Here is a 9,435-nt window from a genome sequence, read left to right on the forward strand (position 1 = left end):
CCATTTTGGAATACAGATGACATTTCGATTTGAGACATATAATTATCCCATTTAAAGTATGACATTCGTGTCTGAAAGACAGCAAATGTAAAACGTCATTTCTATAACTCAATGACAATTAATAATGTAGTACTACTGTATATCAAGCACACCAGGTAAGTCGGGGTCATTAGGCTAGACCTCCATCTATAGGCTCTTGTGTCACTTCACCCCTGAGCCTTCAGTTAATCTTCCAGGACCTGATCTCCTAGGCAGAACAAGTACTACTTGCTGTATATGAGCATCGGCATAATTCCACTGCAGGATTCATTATATGGACTCTCTGTCCACTAGTGATTGGGAAGCATTGCCACTCCATTTGTTCCTCAATGACCTCAAAGGGACAGGCATCCCTGGCTACTGCTGGGTGCCCTCTCCTTTAATGTATTTGGGGAGTGTTGTAGGCTCCCACGCTCACTTACTGTCGTGCTCCTGCTTAATGTTCTTCTGCCAGCTCAGTCAGCGTGACTCTCTACTTTTTCTGAAAATTGTCAGCAGGACTCTCTTGTGCTCTGTACCATCTTGTTGGGGGGTCCCTAATCTTGCCACTTCTGACAAACCAAGTAAACTGACACAATGAATAGATAAAAGTTGTATCCATCCATTTTCCTAATACAGAGGCAATTTTATTAATATCAGATGCAAGGTAATAATCAAAAAGGACACCAGTCCATCATAGGATGCACACACATATGCACACACTGTTCAGAGATGCCAATAAACCTAACTTGCATATTTATACGAATGAACCAGAGTAGGCAGATACAAACACGAGCAGATCATGTACAGTAAGTGACACACAGACACTAATTAGGCTGACAATTCAATTAGACACCCCCCCATAAAGTGGAAGGCAGCAACATTAACCATTGTCCCATCATGATGGCCAATATGAAATTTATTTAAAAGAAACCAAGTTAAAGTAATTAATTAATGTACTACACATACCTTTTAGAAATGGAAGGACAACAAGGGGGGGCGGCACGGTGGCGCAGTGGTAGCACTGCTGCCTCACAGTAAGGAGACCTTGGTTCACTTCCCGTGTCCTCCCTGTGTGTAATTTATATGTTCTCCCCGTGTCTGCAGTGGGTTTCCTCCAGGTGCTCCGGTTTCCTCCCACAGTTAGGTAGATTGGCAATTCCAAATTGTCCCTAGTGTGTGCTTGGTGTTTGGGTGTGTGTCCTGCAGGACTTGGTGTGTGTGTGTGTGTCCTGTGGTGGGTTGACACCCTGACTGGGATTGGTTCCTGCCTTGCACCCTGTGCTGGCTGGGGTTGGCTCCAGCAGACCCCTGTGACCCTGTGTTAGGATATAGCGGGTTGGAAGATGGATGGATGGATGGATGGAGGACAACAAGGGCACCTGGAGAAAATCCAAATAGAAAATGGGAGAACATGCAAACCCCTCACAGACAGTAACCATGTCCAAGCTAATGGGTCTCCCCCGGAAAATACTCCTAGAGGATTATAAATTGTGCCTGCATTAGTCCATGCACATGCTCAGGGACATGAGTGGTCTTCCCAGAGCAAATAATCTGATTTTCAGGCAACTTTGGTGGCCACACAATGGGAGCCAACATCATGGAAATATGTCCAAGCCTGTTAAATGTGTAATAGGTCCTAATACGTACAATAATTTCAAGCAGGCTACATCATCAATTTCTGACATCTGACAGATTAAGGACCTATATTTCTCCTTCCTTAATTAATGACCTGCTCAATGCTTTTCTTTTCTTTCTTTTTTTTTTACTGTAATTACATTTGTTTGGCTGCAATTTGGTCGCCTAACTTCCATTCAAAGTTTACATAGATTTTTGAATGACCCCTGCATTTCCCCCTCCTCCTCTAACTCTCAAAAAGAATTTACATTTTGTACAATTTGTGCATTGACCTATATTTGTTCTGGATTACACTTTAGTCTTTATGAGCTGTTAGTTTGTTTATCACATCTAAAAAATTCACATGGCTGTCAGTTTTTTTTCACCACATAGCACAGATAACCAAGTACTTACAACCGAAGCCTCAAATGACTGTCATTTAGTATCATTTTTGGTAATTGACAAGCCCTTTATAGATAAGCAACATTTATTCTTACCTTCCAGATAACACTTCCAAACTGAGTTAACATTTCAGTTGTCATTATTCAGCTTTTTTGAAAATAAAGACATGCTGGATACACAAATGTGCAATGGAATAATAAAGTTTTTATGATAGCAAGAAAACAACTGAAGAATAACAATGTTGTGCTGAGATACCTCACACACCCTAACTTTTGCCTCAATAAAACAGCTAAATAAATGTCTTCTTGTAGAGTCTGCTAAGAGCTTGCTTAGGGTATCTTGTCCTATGTTGTTAGAGTGAGTGCCTGCCTACATAAGACAGCTCATAAAGAGCACTTGCATTGAAAAAAAAATAATTAAAAAGCAAAAAATGAATTTTAATCAGATCAGTGAGAAATGAGAATTAAAATTATAGTCTTGTAATTCTAAATAACTTAGAAAAGCTGGCAACCTTAACCTTAATGTCCACATGCATATATATGTGGTCTTGGTCACTGAATGATATCATGACATTAGAGCCATCTTGGATTCCAGAAATAATATTGAAATCCAGAAATTAAAAACTAACATGTAAATGGAAGAGAAATACATAGAAAATAATACACAAATGTTCTTAATTAAAAGAGGACCTTCACATCTGTGGGTGGAGTGGTGGCTCTGAGGCTAGGGATTTGCACCGGCAATCAAAAAGTTGCTCAAAAGTGACTGTACTTTGTTGGGCCCTTGTGCAAGGCCCTTAACCTCCAATTGCTCCGTCCTGGGTATGATGTTAATCTGCATCCAGCCCTGCAGGTAGGCCCTCCAACCTGCAGGGAAAACCTGGGGGTTGGTGGCAGAAATGGCACTCTAGCCACCATAAAAAAACCTCACACTGTTCCATTCCATCTGAACTAGTGTGACGCTGAGGTGTCACCCGTAGCATGGCTACACTCGGATCCCAATCTGGTTTACTGAATTGGTTCATCATGTGGTGGGTGTGGCAATGCTCTGTATCAGCGTGTGCTCCTAACCTCTCTCTCTGTCTCTTCACATCTGTGTTCTGCATTGCCTTCAGTGTGGCACAATGCCACAGCACCATGATAAGTTCTGCAAGACAGTGAATGGCAAAAACCAGTTCAGAAAACTATGCAAATTGTCATCATCTTGCCTTTTTGGTTTTTAAGATTCATATTTCAAGACAAGGAATTTTGTGATAGCTTCTTTTTGTGCCAAAACATTTCAAAATTTGTCTAGTTAAGAGAGTGAGCAATGTGTTTTTTTGTTTGTGTTGTGACTTCTTACAATCACGGCAATATTTGAAAAACAAAGTCAAGAGTTTATGAATAAGAAGCAGCTCTGACAGATGTGTGTATCAAGACTTTTTTAATGCTGTCCATGCATCTTATGATCAACTACTAAGTCTAGTGACACATTTCTTATTTGTCATCTTTAAACATTTCACCTTGACATTTTGTTTTATTAAGCTCATCATATATGAAGGAAAGAGAAACATTTAAAATAGAAATTTCCTTTTGTATTTGTTTTTGTTAATTTAAGAGAAATGTATTTTTTGTAGGCTTATACAAAAATGGGGATTTGAGCTGTAATTTTATTTTTCTTATTTTCACAAAGCTCCTTTGCTTAACATTCCATTAGATGTTTCTTTTTTATATCAGTTTTGACATACCATATATACTCGAGTATAAGTCAGGTCTTGAAACTCGAGCAATCGATCATAAAATCAGACTCCGACTTATATGCCTGTTCAAAAATACGACACTTCATTTTTCTTCTTGCTTTTTCCAATCTCACCCCAGATTCTCAGACACATCGAATTTTGTTGTAGCAACCCAGTTACCAATTTCTTTCGCCACTTCAATGACTTTTAATTTAAAACCAGCTACATATTTTCTTCTGATCGAATGCTCCATCATAGATAAGGGATGCTCTTATGATAAAGGTGTGAGGGTGTGAGATGCAAAAAACACAAATCAGTGCAAACGTTGCTTCAGAATAGTTTGGGTATTACTGTGTGGTCACGTAGTCGCAATACATAGAAAAAAAGGCAGTGTGCTCCGTGCCTACTCTCTCAGGTGGGTGTTAGCATAGCATAATCTCTTGGACCAATAGCGCGAGTTTTCCACAGTCGACTTAAATGACCAACATTATAAAATACCAGAAATTATATGGTAAAATCAAGCCCAACTTATCCGCGGGAGAAATTTAAATACGAGTATATACGGTGCTGAACTGGTTTCATTAGTTTCAGTGAGGGGAATGATTAATGAATGATACATTGGAAGTTAGAGTATATACCTAACGTAAACAAGGGATAGCAAAGGCAGCACATTTCTGAATTATAGGTAATAGGCTATTCCCTCTGCGGGAGTGTCAAGGATGTCCCCAGGAAGCCACTGGCCCCCACCTGGCTGGGAGATGTACTGGTTTATGGGGCGAAACATCAACGAACGGCGGTTTCCAGCTGACGACCCTGCTGCTGACCTAACGGCACCGGTGGAGGTGCGACAGGCTGAAGAGCCAAAGTAGAATATACTATCTTACTTGTACAGTGAACTATAGTTCAAGTATACAAGTACAGTATTTGACTACATTCCTGAGAAGTGTGAAGAATGAAATGCTGTTCACCTCGGTGGAGGATAAACTGTTTTACATTGATTTTGGTGGAGTCAGTGACTAGTAATTGCTCATAAATCATTATTTAATGTGTGTATTGAGGCTTTTGCAGACTGAAAAGGAGGCATGTCCCTTTTAGGAACATGTGATTATTATTTATTCTTCTATAAATGATTGTTGCTTCATAATCCTCTTTTTAATGACCTCACAGTATTCATGTGCTATTTTCCATTTAGAGCGGGAGGTTGAAGCCCCCTTGGCACATGAAGCCCTTCACAAGGCTAATCTTTTTTCCAATACCTCTTTTACTAGCAGCACACTTTGTTGATGTACAGTAGGTTGTTGAGCCTCTGTTGACATAGGAACCTATAATTCACTAAGATTTTTTTCCTTTTCCCCAATAAAACAAACAGGAGACATAAAGTAGATAATAAAGTAATTTTACATCAAATTACCTAAGTTTTTCCATTTGCTAGTGGATCGATAACAGCAAATAAATTTGGAATATATGGCTAGGTAAATGAACTCAAAGTCCTAATGACATCCCATATCAGTCACATGCTTTGCCATCATATTTAATGTGAGTGCCATTATTTGTAGGTGTAACTTTGCTTTTAGACTCTTAAGTGTTTAACTGCAAACAAACACCAGAATTTCATCAGCTGATGTGTATTGATAACTCATGCAGCTTTTAAAATTCAGTAGATAAAAATGTATGTCTTTAATTTTCCATTTACCTATCTGCTTTTCTCACTGGCTTTTCCTGATTTAGAGTGTCAATTTGCTTGTTCTGGCAGCAACTGATGCAAGCAGCTGTAGACACGATGCCAGTCAGACCCATGGTTGGCACAAACACTCACCGAGATCATTCAGAGTCACAAATGAACCTGACTGAAGTCTAATCTAGTGTCTTAGAAATAATTAATTACCAAGTAGGTTTCTAAAAAATAATAAGTAATGGTAATATAGGTGATTCATTTCATTTATTCTAGCTTTTTGATTTGTTTCTAGTTTTATACAAACTACTAAAATGTAAACTATTTATTACGTCACTTGTAGAAAACAATTAAGAGACAGCATTAGCAGTTTGGGCTGCTTGGTAGTCCCTGTTTAATACACAACAGAATTTGGCCTCATGCAGGTGCGAAACAGTACCAAAATACAGGACCGATGGTCCAATCCAATAGAGCCATTCTCATTAGCGTCTTGTTTCTCAAAGGTAGCGTTCTCCTCAAGAGTTGCGTCAGGACTGACAACAGGCTTCCAGTCATTCTTAAATTGGTCCTAGGATAGGGCCAGGATCTCATGACTGGAAGAGTCATCATTGTTCGTCATTGTAGTGGTTCTCCAGGCTGATGGAAATAAAATGAAATCAGTACAAAGCCGTCCTCTGTCCCTATACCTGTCCTTCCAGACCCTGACAGTCGCTCTCACAACTTGCATGTGTGACACTTTTAACATGTATAACAAATAGTATACCCAAGATACAACAAATTGCACATTCATTTTCACTTATAATAACAAAAAACAACAGTGCCTAGTAAGTTAGAGGTTTTTCTTTAAATAGTTACAATTACTACATGCATTTATATATGAACTTATACTATCCATCGTTAATTTGTATTGAATGTGTAGATGCACATTATGGGGAAACTGGAATGGGTGGGATGGCTGCTAAGAAGAGAGGTCCTATGCTGTTCTCCCTTAATTGTCAGAGAGATGTTGTTAACCTGGCCTGGCAAACAAAACAACCTCATCTAGGACAACACAAATCCAAAGGGGGTAATGTTGACAGTTGATCAGTAGTACAGTGTTCCGTTTCTTGCAGGCCAGTCATGCTTTGTTTCCATGCAAAATATACCTACACAGATATCTATCTTAGTATGTATTTTGAGATACAGTTCATTTTCCAAATATTTATTTTGGTTAAGGTGATTATTCATTTTCCTTGGAAGGAAAGCGTTCCTACTTATACAGTACATGGCCGGTTAAATAATCTGTGTAAGATGCTTGCTAAACCTAACATATTAGGTTCCTTTCCCACAATTAGTACATTTCAGTCGATGGCCCTGGGTTCGGTTGTATTTTATCCAAATGAAATTGTAGTTTTCCAACAGAATGATCCTGCTCAGAATGCAGCTAACCTGGGACACTTGGAATTTGACTTAAAACCACTGGGATTTTTCTCTGTTTGTGTTTTAGAGTTATGTTTAGTGTTCATGTTGTGCTTCTTATTTCATACTTTATTTGTGATTATTGCAAAGCATAACTGGTTCATTTATGGATATATGTTTAATAAAAAATGAACTAAATAGAATTGATTGAATGGGGGACTAGGAGTAAGTTACATGACTGTTTATTGTCACCTCAGTCTTGTTTTATATGGTTTCCATTTAATTGGTCAAACAGATTGTCTTTCAGCTATTTCAGGAAAGACACATAATGTAAGTAAAGGTGAATGGACTTGGAAGATGGGTATTTATGAGGGCAAGTCTAAAAGCAGCTGAAATGATGTTTTAACTTTTTATACTGTTGTCTACAACACTAGTTGCACTGGTGGGGGCTTTGTCTTTCTACACTGCTGCAACCCAGCTCCAAACTGGTCTGGTTAATAGTTGGGGTGTTCTGCTAGTGTCAACATGGTCTCTCCCCCTTTCTTTACTTTTATTAGAAGCACAGATCCATTGCTGACTTTCAGCACAGTGTTACACGTGCACATTGTAGGATCTCCTTATGGGCTCATATGAGGTATGTAATACTACCCCAGGGTGAGAGGGGGCTTTGTCCCTAACTGTGTTGTCTTGTTCTTCCTCCAAAGTCCAGAGAAGAAGACACCCATTGAGGGTAACTAACTCTGCCCTTTCCAGCCGGGGCTCTATAAGGCTCGAGCGTGCTAGAAGAGTCAGTCGATGATAGCTTGAGCGACCCACAGGATAAAACTCAATGCAACCTGAAAACTCATAAGAGCTCTACTTTGTGATCTTTATGTACAGTGTTTAATGGTTTTCATTTAGCACAACATTTAGCATTTTTTTTTTGGAGTGAAGGAATTAAACAGGGATGAACTTGTTGGCACTGCAACATTTATTTTCTGTGCACTCCCTCCCTCAACAACAGTAAAGAAACAACATTTTGCCTTAGCAAAGTGTCTGCGAAGGGACTGAAAATTTCAAGAATGGAGACATGAGTTTAACAATCAGGTTGCCCAGCCACATCCACAACTGCAGATGATGCTGAATGTGTCTATGATATAGTTCTGGCTAACAGGTATGTGACAGTTGAACTAAGTGTGTAAACCCCTCACTCCTTCTGTATTCAGTGTCATAAATCAGGTAACAGGTCAAAGACAGGTAACAGGTAACAGAATCAATTTAAAAATATTTGATATCTCTTGACCTACTTGTACCCTCAGAGTTCCTCCTACTCTTTTCCTGGTGTGTCTCAAACTGTCTTGCCCAGTGCTTCACCTGTAAAGCCTGCTTCTTAAGCTCTGTCATTTTTAGACTCCCTGCGCACCTTCTGTCTGTTTTTTGACTACCACCAATTAGATGCGCCCCCATTACTCATTGTGAAAATATTGTTAATATTCTTGCGAATACTTCCTGTCTTTGAAGTCAAATCTCAGTGTCCTTCCAATGCCTTTCCACAGTTATTATGTATGTTTCAATCTCTTTTTCCTCGAGCTTCCTCTCTTGATCATGTCCCTGTAAAGACTCTGTCATTTCGAGGTGCCTTGCTCACTTCCTGTCCGCTTTTTGACTACCACCAATGGTAGATGAACCTTATTACATATTGTGAAAAGATCATTTGTATTCTCGAGAATACTTGTAGTTTTTTAAGGTGACTTGGGTTGTGCCTTGTTAGTATTTAGTGACCCGGTGTCGCTCAGTACTTTATTCATTTATTTGTCAATGAATTGCTTCATTTTACTTTTTTATGTAATATTAAAACAATTCACTACCAAGAACTGAACTTCATCCACCTAATGTATGGTGTTGTCACCCTTACCACTGTGCCACCAGAGTCAAATTAACCAGTCAGACCAGAGCCAAACTGACCAATCAGATTGCTTGGATAGACTGGACACACACACACACACACACACACACACACACACATTCATAGTAGTGTTTTATTATATAGTAGAATATTGTTGAAGCATTTTGACTTACCATTGTAGCTCAGAGCTGTGTACAGGAATACAATACTTGACATTTACATTAGTATATTGTCCTAAGTGACATATAAATCATAAGTGCATGAAGACAAACCACAGGGAAACTACAGTATATGACTGATTACTCTTGGAGATCATCAGTTATTTATAAAAGCAAAAAAAAAAGAGTAAATCTTGAAGGCTGAACCTATCAAAGCTGGCATACAAGGCCACATAAACACCTAATGGTCACTTAGCTGAATTCAGTTTATTTTTTGCATAGTGCTTTTCATCTAGTACAGGTCCTAAATGTTTACACATATTTTCAAGTATAATGCACATAGTAAATAAAGTATTAAACCGTAAATTAATTCATGCATTTATTTCTAGTAGGATTGCTACTGCAATGCGGTGTTCCCTGGATACAGCCTCCAGTTAATCCAAAATGCTGCTGCAAGAATTATTACAAGAACAAGAAAGTACAAACACAGAATTCCAGTTCTTAAATCCTTACACTGGCTCTTGGTTAAGTTTAGGGCAGATTTCAAAGTCCTCCTTTTAACAAATAA

Source organism: Erpetoichthys calabaricus, chromosome 1, assembly GCF_900747795.2.
Source record: "Erpetoichthys calabaricus chromosome 1, fErpCal1.3, whole genome shotgun sequence".
Taxonomy (NCBI): domain Eukaryota; kingdom Metazoa; phylum Chordata; class Cladistia; order Polypteriformes; family Polypteridae; genus Erpetoichthys; species Erpetoichthys calabaricus.